The following is a 14,136-nucleotide window of genomic DNA, read 5'->3' on the forward strand; positions in this document are numbered from 1 at the left end:
CAAATCTAAGCGATAAAAGAAACTTTATCGCCATCGGAAAGCAATATTTATACGTTATTGGCATCAATAAGCTTGTTTTGCGTAGGCTGACGTGAGTTAATCCTGATGCCGCTTATTTCGATTAAGATTTTGTTTAACTCGAGGTATAATCATCTGAATTTAAAAGAAAAAACGGTAAGAAGGTGCTTGTTAACTTAATATATCTATCTATCTATCTATCTATCTCTCTATATATGTGTATGTGTATGTGTGTATGTGTGTGTGTCTGTGTGTGTGTCTGTTTGTAGCGTAATGGTGAGAAGTTTTGACTCTCATTTGGGTGGTCCGATCCTGCCTTGAGTTGCCTGTCCAGCTGCACTGATGAGCTGTGAAGTCGAATACAGAACGTACACAATGTAGAAATTAAAACAACTTTATAATTGTTGTGTGGATGACTATAATACTCCCTATCTTGGGTGGGGCATATTGGAAAGTGATATAAAAATTGCCATTAGCATATTAAGCGAGCCTCTTTGTGTAAGCAAATCGAGCGGAAACATTTGAACGATGTCAAAACATCGTTAATTCATTACCCACACAGCATCAGCCGTATAACGTAATGGTGAGAAGCCTTGACTGTCATTTGGGCGGTCGCGTTTCGCACTGATGAAACATGGAACAGTACTGTATTTGGATGACTGTATATATATATACATATATATATATATATATATATATATATATATATATATATATATATATATATATATATGCTTGTGTGTGTGGGCGCTCGCGGTTGTGTGTTTCTTTTTATATCGTATCTAATCTGTTTGATTTCAACATGTTTCTATTACCGAATTGTTTTAACGATCCGATAATTTCATCAGACTTCATAGAAATAAATATTTATTATAGTGAGAAAAAAAGATATTCAGAAATTTATATATATATATATATATATATACATATATGTGTGTGTATATATATATAAGTATGTATGTATATTTAGTTCCATATTAATGTCGAATGATTTTGAATCCTTTTAAAATATGTGAAAGCCTTTTTTTGTTTTTTGTACACTTGTACGAAAACCGATCATTAACATTTTTCGAGTGTATATTCTAGAAAACATGATTTTTCTCATCTTTACAACCTGTACTGATCGTTATAATTTTTTAAACATATATTAAAGAACGCCTGGCATAACATAATATATTTTTGTAAATGTTACCATGCAGAATATAGGAGTACACCAAGATTATTTGTGTATTCATTTCTTTTAGAAAAGATCTTAATACGAATACATCTGAAATATATGAAACAATATTTTGATTGTCACATATTGTATGATCTCTGTCGCTGTCTCTGTTTCTGTATATCTATCGCTCTCTCTCCCCCTCTCTTTCTCTCTCTCTCTCTCTCTCTCTATATATATATATATATATATATATATGACTACTTCATCTAATCACATGAATTAATATACGAAAGTATAAATTTATGCGTAAACTTTAAGTATTTACTTCAAAAGTGCTCAATATGTAGGAAGAGCTAGGTAGCAGGCTATAAAATATATATGGCAATTAAGCTATACAGAATACTCCGCGTTTCATCCACGCTAGGAGTCAGGCATAAGCTTGATGAATCCTAGCGTGGATGAAACGCGGAATATTCTGTGTAGCTTAATTGTCATATATATTGTATAACTTAACATATATATATATATATATATATATATATATATATATATATATATATATATATATATATAAGTACATTTTTGGTACAGAAAAATGGAAGAAGAAATTTCAGAGGAAACATAATTTAATTTAAATACCAAAGAAACAACAAAAAAAAACAACAAAAAAACGGGCAGGTGAAATTATTAAAATTTCCTTAAGGCCTTATCGTCTGACCCTCTAAGAGGAAACGTCAGAATGATAAATTAAAAACTAAGAAACGAATGAGGAAAGAAGGGAATTTGGTTTAAGTTGGAAGACCAGTGAGAAAAAAAATAAATAAAATAAAAAAAAATCTCACTGTTCAGGTGGTTTTAAATCAATAAATATCTCCAACTGATGTTTCAAAATCTTTTTGTCTACACAGGCTAGGTCGAGAGTTATTAATGACTAGCGCCTCAATGATATTGAGATGATAGTTCGACCTCGCACTGTATAAAACAGAAAACCACCCATCGGAGTATTGAGCAGAACACCTATTTATACTCATCAGGTGATTACCAATGGCGGACTCATGAGCTTGGGAGTGCCCGGATGTTCTCAAAACCTGGTGTAGTCGAATATCCCGAGGGATATGTTGAGATATTCTCATTTCTAATCTTTGGGATGTTTTGCCAACCTAGTCAGCTCCACACTAACAAACAAATTTATAAACAACAGAACTCTTTTGAATGGTTGGCAAAACATCTTTACGAAAAGAAGAGAAAAAGGTTCGAGTTGTGTAAACTGCTCTAAGCATAGTAGCTGGAAAACAACGTTGAGTAGCAGAAGAAATCCTTTTAACAATATGAAGGCCAACAGGACCTAACCATGGTAATTTTAAATAAATGGGACGACGTGATGGACCAATACGTTAAGCACTATTAAATGTAGCAATTTTACGTTCAATAGTAGTTCTTATTATATTTATGGGATATCCATTGCTAAGAAAAATATTTGTCATTTCACCAAGTTCCGTATCAAGACGGTTTGGTGAACAAATCATAAGTGCACGATGTGTAAGAGCGCTAATGAGGTTTATTTTTCTAGACTGAGGGGCAAAGGAAAACCAATTAAGATAGAGCCCTGTAAATGTAGGTTTTCTGTATACAGAGGTCTCAAATGTAGAACCAACTTTAGAAACACGAACATCAAGGAATGGGAGAGAGCCACAGTCCTCGACCTCCATAGTAAATTGTAACGATGAATGTAAGTTGCAAAGAAGACGAAGAAAATATTCAGCTTCACTCCGTGAGGGAAAGCATGCAAAAGTGTCATCAACGTAGCGTGTATAGAATGTTGGCTTAGTAATTTTGGAAAATAATTCGTTTTCCAAAAATCCAACGAAAATGTTGGCTAGCGAAGGACCAAGAGGGCTACCCATAGATATACCGTCAATTTGCCGGTACATAATGTTGTTGAAACTGAAGGAGACTGATTTAGTAGCAAGTTCCATCAGTTCAACGAAAATTCGTTCAGGAAATTGTGGAGATTTTGAGGGGCCACGGTATAGATAGTCAGCACAAATACCAATGGTTTCATCCAAAGGTATATTAGTAAAAAGACTATTAATGTCAAAGGAAGCTAAGAACTCGGTATTTTTAGATAAAGATAATTTTTGTATATGAGACACGAATTGAAAAGAATCCGAAATACAATGGACCGAATAAAAAGAAAGCACAGGTTTAAGAAGATCAACCAACCATTTCCCAAGTTCATGTTGTGCAGAACCCAACATAGATAAAATGGGTCGCAGAGGAATGTTAGGTTTATGAATCTTGGGTAAACCGTACATTCTATGCCTATGAGAGCCAATGGGTCGGATTCTATCATAAATCTCCTTAGAAATAAACCCGCTTTTATAAAGTTGAAGAAATCTTTTCTGGATTTTTATTTCCATACGAAAAGTGTCATCATGGCTTAAATCACCCAACCGGAGAAATTTATTTTTATCGTCCAAGATTTGTAACATTTTGGAGATATAATCCGTTTTGTTAAGTATAACAACGCCTGATCCTTTATCCGGGCGAGAAAGGTACATGTCGGAATTAGACCTAATTAATTTTACCGCTTCAAAATGATTTTTCTGCCAAACAAAATCACTAGATTTAGTATTTATGGCAGAAAACCTCCGACCTAATTCGCCCAACTGAATTTTAACACTAGTTAATTCATCAGTACAGATAGGCGAATGGTGTTTTAATTGAGTATATAATAATTCAATTTCACTAAATATTGAAATTTTATCAACATAAAGGGGAGGAATGCAAAATTGTAAGCCAGCAGATAAAACAAATTCTTCCGTATTGGACAAAACATAAGAAGAAAAATTAAATATATGTTTATCTAAATTTGTTATAATCCCAAACTTCTTAGTAATTAAATTTTTTAAATATTTATCATATCTTTCCTCATTCGTTTCTTAGTTTTTAATTCATCATTCTGACGTTTCCTCTTAGAGGGTCAGACGATAAGGCCTTAAGGAAATGTTAATAATTTCACCTGCCCGTTTTTTTTTTTTTTTTTTGGTATTTAAATTAAATTATGTTTCCTCTGAAATATATATATATATATATATATATATATATATATATATATATATATATATATTAGTGATGAAACGATTCCAATATTGTTCCGATTCCGATACAATTACCGATTTCGTAATTAATTCCCGACTCCGATACAATTACTGATTCCGATTCCGATTCTTTATAACTCGTTACAATATTAAACTATAAAATCGTTATTTTGTCTTGATTGCCGTAAAAGCTCATCCTAAATGTGCATATATTTTCTCAAACATAAAAACACGTGGGTGGTCGTGGGAGGGGCGGTAGTATATACATTTCAGTTTTACTAGAAGTTTACGTCAATCAATATCTACCAGTAGTTGAAGACATATTAAACAAAATAAAATAAAAGGAAGGTCATTAAGGGAATCAGTTTTTGGTATTGGAAGATAGATGCAAACCTTTTTGATTCCCATAATGATTCCGATACCCCCAATAGTTCCGATGTTTCCGATTCTCGATTCTAATTCCGATTAGTCGTTCCAACCCTCATATATATATATATATATATATATATATATATATATATATATATATATATATATATGCAAAATGCAAAATTAATAACACCTGACTTTTGATTGTAAAACAAAGTATTATCAAAACAGTGTCCAATGTCATCGAGAAAAAAAAAATGGCAATTTTGTTAAATGTTATTATATTACTCTGAAAGTTTTCTCGACTGGAACAGAAACTAATATTATCTTTGATAACGTGTTTTAATATGCGGAAAGATGCGTGTTTAATGTTTATCAACTATCATCAGAATACCCGCCGATAAAAACGTTTATACATACATATATGCACATAAGCATATCATTCGTTAACGCAGATGTTACACATGTTGTCGATTACCGCATGTGGCTTCAAGCAGTTTGACACAGATTAACATTGGAAAATAAATAAGAAAATGGATAGAGCCCCCGGGAAATGACGGTGTAAAACAGAACGATAACGAGAACAAAAGGGAAAGAAGTAGGACACGTATCTTTACGCGATGAAGAATAGCTTCCCTCCGACATAACCCCACCATCATTCTTTACACTTTTTGCTCAACACACAACTTCTCCCATACACCAACCCTTTGCCGCTCGATAGAATGTATTAAATTGCTTATTTCGGCGCTATCATTTACGTCAAAACACGTGACCTGAAATCTTTAATTATCCGAATGTCATTTTCCAGCTATGACTTGCAAGTGATAATCTATCGGTTACTTAATTAAATGCCACAAGTAATATTTAGTATGAAAATATATAAACGGATACAGAACGTGAATATTAAACGGAACGTATAAATTGTAGCAATAGCTTCAAATACCACAAATAGTAATAATAATAATAATAATAATAATAATAATAATAATGATAATAATAATAATAATAATAATAATAATAATGAATATTTTTAAGAGTAATTAAAAGTGGTATAACCTGAATTGAAATTTGTTGTGATATAAAAAAAAAGTTCAAGTCGGTGTGTTGATAAGGCTATATTTATGACGAATTATTAAACGACGAAGTCTGTTTCTGTCATTTATACCTACTTATATTTATATCAATTTAGTTTATATGCATGTATATTTATTAATATTTATATAGTATCATTTGGTGTATACACATATGCATGTATATTTATTAATATTTATATAGTATCATTCGGTGTATACACATATGCATGTATATTTATTAATATTTATATAGTATCATTCGGTGTATACACATATGCATGTATATTTATTAATATTTATATAGTATCATTCGGTGTATACACATATGCATGTATATTTATTAATATTTATATAGTATCATTTGGTATATACACATATGCATGCATATTTATTAATATTTATATAGTATCAATTGGTGTATACACATATGCATGTATATTTATTAATATTTATATAGTATCATTTGGTGTATACACAGAGTGTTCTATGTGGTTAGGCATGTTTCGTATCACATCCATCAAACTTAAAACATAAATGATGTCTGGCGAAAAAAAATTGAGTTCAATTTGCTCTAGCCAGTTTAATCTTATATGCCTTGAAACACATTAGCAAAACGCATGCTTGCAAAGGCGCAACTAAATTATTTGTATATATATATATATATATATATATATATATATATATATATATATATATATATATATATATAGATAGATAGATAGATAGATAGATAGATATAGATATTAATACGCTACCGTGTGTGTTATTTTGTGTGTCACGCTTACATCATTTTTTCCGAGAAATTGTCGTTTGCTATAACCTCTCATTTATTGTAATAAATATTTTACCAATGATTCTTCAGAAATTTGGTGTCGATTTCAATTATAGCTGATGCCACTCAAGTTATATATATATATATATATATATATATATATATATATATATGATTATATATATGTGTGTGTGGGTTTGTGTGTGTGCGTCTATATATACACACATATATATACACACACATATATATACATATATTTATATATATATATATATATATATATATAAATGTAATTCTTGGTTCGTTAAAAATCGATAAAACCATATTTCTACATTACCAATTTATTTGAAATTATTGTGTCACTAAGAAGGTTATTTCTGCTGAGGTGTTTTTTTTGTATGTTACCTAGCGTGTTCTGTGTTATAGGAGGAAATATGGGGAGTTGATGGCCTTCGTCGAATAGGGTAGAATTAGCTGCAAAGTTCTTTGCAAATAGTTTGGCCTTGTCTGATGCTGAGGAGATGATCTCTGGTCTACTGATAATGGTTGGGATAGAACGCACACTTCTGTTCAGGATCCTATTTGTTATTTGCCAAAACTGGTGGGAACCAAGCCGCTGATCGGTAACTTTGGATTTAACAGACTGGGCAGATAGCTCTCTTGCATTTTTTATTACTCTTTTGCAGTGGTTGCTGGCGTTTCTGAAAGCAGCTTTAGTCTCAGTGCATCTATTATGTTGGCAGTTATGGAAAAAGTGATTTCTGTGCGCGATAGCAGCAGCACATCATTCTGGGGAGAACCATGGCTGGCTGTTAGGTTTTTGTTGGAATTTTTTAGATGGTATAAATTGGTCTATGCCTACAATTAACCATTCGGTCAGATTTGATGCTATAGAGGGCACCTCCTTTTTAAACATAGAATGCAGAGGTAAATCAGATATGAATGTACGGAAGCCATCGCAGTCAGAAATAGAGTATCGGTATACAGTACGGTGGACGAGTACGTCTGGGGACTTATTACATTTCGTTTTTATCTTAACTGATACGACGGAGTGGTCGGGAGATCCTAGAGGAGAATGAACGGAACATGAACATAACTCAGGGGAAGTTGAGAGAAAAAGGTATTGGATTCTTGCATATTGACTAGTAGTATCGGGCACACGGGTGGGTTCGCGAACAATCTGAGTAAGTTCATAAGCAATGGCAAAATCATGACAGAACCTCCCCTCATCGTCCGTCTTATTTGAATTGTTCAGCCATTCCACGTTATGGACGTTGAAGTCACCACAGATTTCACAATATCTTTTTATTTATTTTATAATTTCACGGTATCTTTTTTAATAAAATAAAATAAAAATATTAGGTACTCATTCAGAAAGTGATCCGTGCGTAAATAATAACATTATTTAAAAAAAACACTTCTTAACATGGGGAGGGGTTGTTTTTTACCTATTCTGTACAATTGAATAAAAAAAACATATCATAAACTTTAATTAAACTTGGAAATATGATTTAAAAAATACCGCGGATCAGTAAGTGCATTAGCACCATAAATTTTTAGGTGAAATACAGAAAAGTTTCTACTAAGAAATCCCTTATTTTTTCAGCCATTCTTATCAAGGGAAGGGGATTGTGTTTTGTCACTATTTTGTGCTTTCAAGTAACAATTTATTAAAAAAAAAACGAAAGGTAAATAATCACATTATGTCCACCTCCACAATTTTTCACATGGGTAGGTTGGGGGTGTTCATTTCGAAAGTCGTTCTTAACATGGGAGAATGCTGGTATTTATTCCAAAAGCCGTTTTTAACAGACGAAAGACATGTAAAAGGTTAAAACACACGGTTACGCATGGGTGTTGTTTATTCCAAAAGTCGTTCTTAATATGGGGAAGTTGGGAGTGTTTATTCATTGCCGCCAGTGAATTATAGTGTATAGTACAGGTATTTATACCTCAAAAACTACTTACCTCTGGAAATTTTAAATGAAATTTTCTTATTCAGCATAGTCGAAAATTGTGGAGGTTCGAAAAAGTTGTCAAAAAATAAATGTATGACAAATATTATCAAAGGCAAGAGATGTTACTTTATTACCGAAATGGATCATTTTAGTTTTTTAATGTAAAAATGTTTATTCGGCCGTTGTTCTAGCCGACTAAACGTTACAGTAAATGAAATGGGTTTGTATTACTAAACACAGAAACGAAAAACTTGTCAAACAATAAATATAACAAATGAATGTTATCAAAGGCAAGATAAGTTACTTTTCTACCTAACTGAATAAGATTTTAATGCTTTTATTTAGTGAAAAATGTATAATCGGTCCGAAAACATGTAGTGTTTACTGCTATATTTGAAAATTACGACTCTTTGTTAAACACGTTAAGTTTGGGAAAATTAGTTAAAACTAAAAAAATATACAAATACTGTTAAAAACCACCGAATACATGACTGCCTATGTCACGGACCCATATATTGTGTTAGGTCCTGACAGTATTTTCTATTGTTTTTTTAGTTTTAACTCATTTTCCAAACTTTACGTGTTCAACACAGTCTGCCACCATTTGTATTTGTCAAATATACCTGTAAACACTACATGTTTTCGGACCGCTTATACATTTTACACTAAATAAAAACATTAAAATCTTATTCTGTTAGGTAGAAAAGTAACTTATCTTGCCTTTGAGAACATTCATTTGTTATATTTATTTTTTGACAACTTTTTCGTTCCTGTGTTCAGTAATACAAACCATTTTATTTACTGCAACGTGTAGTCGGAAAGAAAAAAACAGTGTTATCAGTGTATTTTAAAAATACAAATGGCAGCAGACACTGTTGATAATGTTAAGTTTGGGAAAATGATTTAAAACTAAAAAATATACAAAATACTGTCAGAAACCCGCCAAATATGCCAGCCTATGTCACGATAACATATAATCAGTGGGTGCCTTACACTGTTCTGCATAGTTTTTTTAGATTTTAACTCATTTTACCAAACTTAACGTATTCAACAGAGTCCACGACTATTTGTCTTTTTCAAATACATCGATAAATACTGAGTTTTTTCGAAGTTATCCAGTTAGGTAGAAACGTAATTTACCTTATCTTTGCTTTCATTTATTTGTTGTTATACAACTTTTTCGGATCTGTGTATAGAAATCCCCCTCACCCAAATATTAATTAAAAACTATTTATTATTTTTTAATACAATAAAACACCTACTTAGCATTTCAACATTTTAGCAATGTTCGGCTTAATCCACTGAATGTTAGTCGAGCCCAAGCCATGATTGACCGTAACCCCCGAGGACCCGGATCCAATTCTGGAAGAGTACGATTTTTTTTTCATTTTCGACCTTTTTTTACATTTTGGGGTGGATTGTTGTACTAAGAACATAAAAAACATGCATTTTCTCTTTTTCTTAGAATATTCCATTACACCAAATTGAGCAACAGCAACGCGTGGCAGGGTACGGCTAGTATATATATATATATATATATATATATATATATATATATATATATATATATATTTCTTGGTTATTTATAACTATATTAAATTACGGTTTAACATAATGTCATAACGAGTAAATTTTAGCATTGCTACTAATATAATTTGCTGATTTCTTTCTTTCTGTCCTCTGATGAGAAGAATAGCAAAAATAACATTCTTCGAAACTCCGTAAAATAAGGAGATTGTAAATTGTTTTTTTTTTGTATTATGCAATCGAGGATACATTTTGATTGCAAATTTAAACTAACAGTTTCGATTTTCTCATATACTATACTAGCATGGGGGAACGGCGTTGTCCGGGTGTTTGGAGGTGTGTGCTGAGCCAATAAAAAAATGGTCAACTTTTTTTTTGATTTTGACCCCTATTATGACCACTTTAAATTTAATGTTTTGGTCTTAAATTACATTATTACGTTAGATCCATGTCCAAGGAACCTATATCTAAAATCCCGAGTATTTGGATCTAAAATTGTCTGAGAATTTTGGTAGAGTTCTCAAAGGTTAAATCATTCATGTAGATTTTTCCAAATCTCAGTACCCTGTAAATCAAATTTAGAGTCTGTCGACTGAAAATTAACAGAGTTATTGCAAATGAAAATGTAGACAGACACACAGATAGACACACAGATAGACACACAGACACATAGACACGTTCACTTTTATAGATATACTAGCATTTAAGCCCGGCGTTGCCCGGGTATTTGGAGGTGTATGTTGAGCAAAAAAAAGTGGTCAAGTTTTTAACTTTGACCCCTATTATGATCCCTTAAACTTTATTGAATGTGGCTCCAATTATATTATTAAGTAAGATTCATATTAAAGGAACCTATATCTAAAATATAACGTGTTTAGACCACAAATTGTCGGAGGGGTTTGGTAGAGTTCTCAAAAGTCAAATCGTTGAACTTTGACCGCTTAATCGTCACATTTCTGGCCGAAATCTGATCACATCGATTTTCCCAAATCTCAGTACCCATTATATCAAATTTCGAGTCGGTAGACTTAAAATTGGCAGAGTTATTGCGCATGGAAATGTACACATACAGACACACACAAATACACTTTCACTTTTATGGATATATATATATATATATATATATATATATATATATATATATATATATATATGCATACATATACGACAGGCACACACACACTCACACACACACGCACACACACACGCACACAATATATATATATATATATATATAAAATAAAATAGTAAAAACATTACAATTATATTACTTGTGCAAATGGAAATTCAGTTAACTTTTTTGAAGTTATATATTTGGATTTTACCGTCACTGGAGTATTTATTTTCCACCAGACTATCCATTCATGTGTAATCCCTTTTTTCTTCACCATATTCCCTCTGCTTCACTTTTTTGTTATCAAATAAGATCTATGATTACTTATTGTTTCATCAAATACTTTTGCATGCAAAATCCGATCCCGCATTTTGCTAATTCTTACATTTACTATTTGCCAAGAACATTGCAGCTAATTCCACCCTATGCGACGGAGGCCATCAACTCCCCATATTTCCTCCTATAACACAAAACACGCTAGGTAACATAGAAATATCTGTGCATGAGGTCGCCAAGCTAATCAAGAACCTGGATTCCAATAAAGCTACTGGCCCTGACGGCATCCCAATTATCGTGTTAAAAAAGCTTCAACCAGAACTTGCTCCCATACTTACGAAACTGTTTAACCGCTGCCGATAGGAGAAGTGCTTTCCGACTCCCTGGAAAACCTCATCAGTTTGCCCTGTATTTAAGAATTCAGGTGATAAGTCATCTCCCTCTCAGTACAGACCAATAAGTCTCCTGTGTGTCATGAGTAAGTTGCTGGAATCCATATTAAATAGAGAAATAGTCAACCACCTCAGCAGAAATAACCTTCTTAGTGACACGCAATATGGTTTCCGTTCTGCAAGATCTACCACGGATGTCCTAACGATTATATCTCATAGGATCAGTGAATCTCTTGACAAAGTCTTCCTTTCCAGGGCAATTGCTCTTGATATATCAAAGACCTTCGACAAGGTATGGCATAAAGGCCTACTTCACAAGATCTCCAGCTACGGTATAACTGGAAATATTCTCTCTATCATTAAATCATTTCTCTCATAAGAGTAGTGGTTGATGGACAAAAATCAGAGGCCTGCAGTATTAATGCTGGAGTCCCTCAGGGGTCCATCCTGGGCCCAACGCTCTTCCTGATCTATACCAATGATCTCCCTAAACACGTACTTAAATCATTCGTTGACATCTATGCTGATGACACCACCATATACAGCTACACATCAAAGGCTGTAAATGACAAAGCTCTCTCTGATTCTCTCTCCTCTAATCTCGAACGAGTGCTCCAGTGGGGGAAGACCTGGCTGGTTACCTTTAATGCATCTAAAACTAAACTCCTATCTAAAGATCAACACTCTGATCCCCATCTGGCATCAATTAAAATGGATGGCTCTCGTCTAGGAGAAGCCCCATGTTTTGATAAGCTTCTGGGTTTGTCCTTTACTCCTGATCTGAAATGGAACACGTACATAAAGTCTGTTGCCAAGGTCGCTGGAAAGATGGTGTGATACTTCTACCGCTCCAGAAGATATCTCACTACTGATGCAATTTTTTATCTATATAAAAGCCAAGTACGTGCGAGGATGGAATACCGCTGCCATATCTGGTCAGGAGCTGCTAAAAAAGCCTTGACAGAGTACAAAATAGACTTGACAGAGTACAAAATAGACTTCGTGGCGTAGTGGGGGATGGCCTTTTCTGTTCCCTGCAACCTCTCTCCCACAGAAGAGACGTTGCAAGCCTATCTTTGTTTTATCGTTATTTCCATGGTAGGTGCTCGTCTGAACTCCAATCTCTGGCTACCCCTCGCCAATCTTTTACGAAAAACACCCGTCTAGCTGAATCCACTGTCAAAAACTTTCCCCACTCTTTATCTATGCCTAAATCAAAACGTAGATTCCATAAACAAAGTTTCTTTCTTAGAAATGCACGCCTGTGGAACTCTGTTCCATCTGCCTGCTTCTCACCTGACTACAACTTGGATATCCTCAAGTCAAACGTAAACAAATTCCTGATAAACCGCCCCCTGAAGTAGACACCTTAAATATCTACATTAACGTACTGTACTTACAATAACCCTTTTCGCCGAGTGGCTTCTTGGCCGAGATAAGTGGCGGCCACCTTGAAAAAAATATGTTCGCGTCTATCGATTAAAATACTTATTTAACCTTAGGTTGAACATAATGGTTAACGTAGTTTCTGGCAGGCATCAATGCATGGATGAAAACTTAAAATGATGAAATAAATGAAATTTAATTTCTTGAACACTTGGAGGTAATCGCCATTTTAATCTTCTTTTTATATAAAAAAAGATGAAATTCTGAAAAGAAGTTACTTTTGCACGTAAAATTTCACACTGTGAACTTGATTCTATGTAATATATTAATTTTCCTCGTCTAAAACAGCCGTCTATCTGTGTTGATATCTGACTTTTATCAGAAAAGTGTTTAATTATCATGGACGTAACTCATGCGGCGTAACACATATGTAAGTGACTTTCCGATTCTAATATCTAGCATTGAGTATCTGCAATGCACGAGCTGTTATATTTTATTTCAGATTACTATGTATAATTCGTATTAAATTAAGATTATTACGAGACAAGACTCACAAAATATTCCTTTTTACAAATAAAGGTAACCATATATTAAAAAAGGATCAATTTCAAAGAAACATCAATGAGTAAAATATATTTATGAAGGTATAGAACTTATATTAACTCTGTATATTACTAAGATAAAATTTGTACTCTTTGCAATACTCGAACTGGTACAATTCATAGCAATTATTTTAGGATGGCTTGTCCTTTATCTACTTGACAAATGTCCGTTTCTCTCCTAAGAAATCCACTTTTCCAAGTTTCTCGCCCCCGCAACAAGTAATTTCTTTGCTATTAATCGACTGAAGATCACTTGTAGGAGAATATCCACAGATCTGCTTATGAAACTTTTGCTCGGCTAGAAAACATTTCTTCAAATCCTGTTTTCCTGGCGAAGTGATTATAAAGCTATTCCTATGTGTGTTGTTTTAACATAAAGAAGAAACATT

The sequence above is a fragment of the Euprymna scolopes genome, chromosome 22 (genome assembly GCF_053919585.1).
Source record: "Euprymna scolopes isolate OS-2025 chromosome 22, ASM5391958v1, whole genome shotgun sequence".
NCBI classification, from domain to species: domain Eukaryota; kingdom Metazoa; phylum Mollusca; class Cephalopoda; order Sepiida; family Sepiolidae; genus Euprymna; species Euprymna scolopes.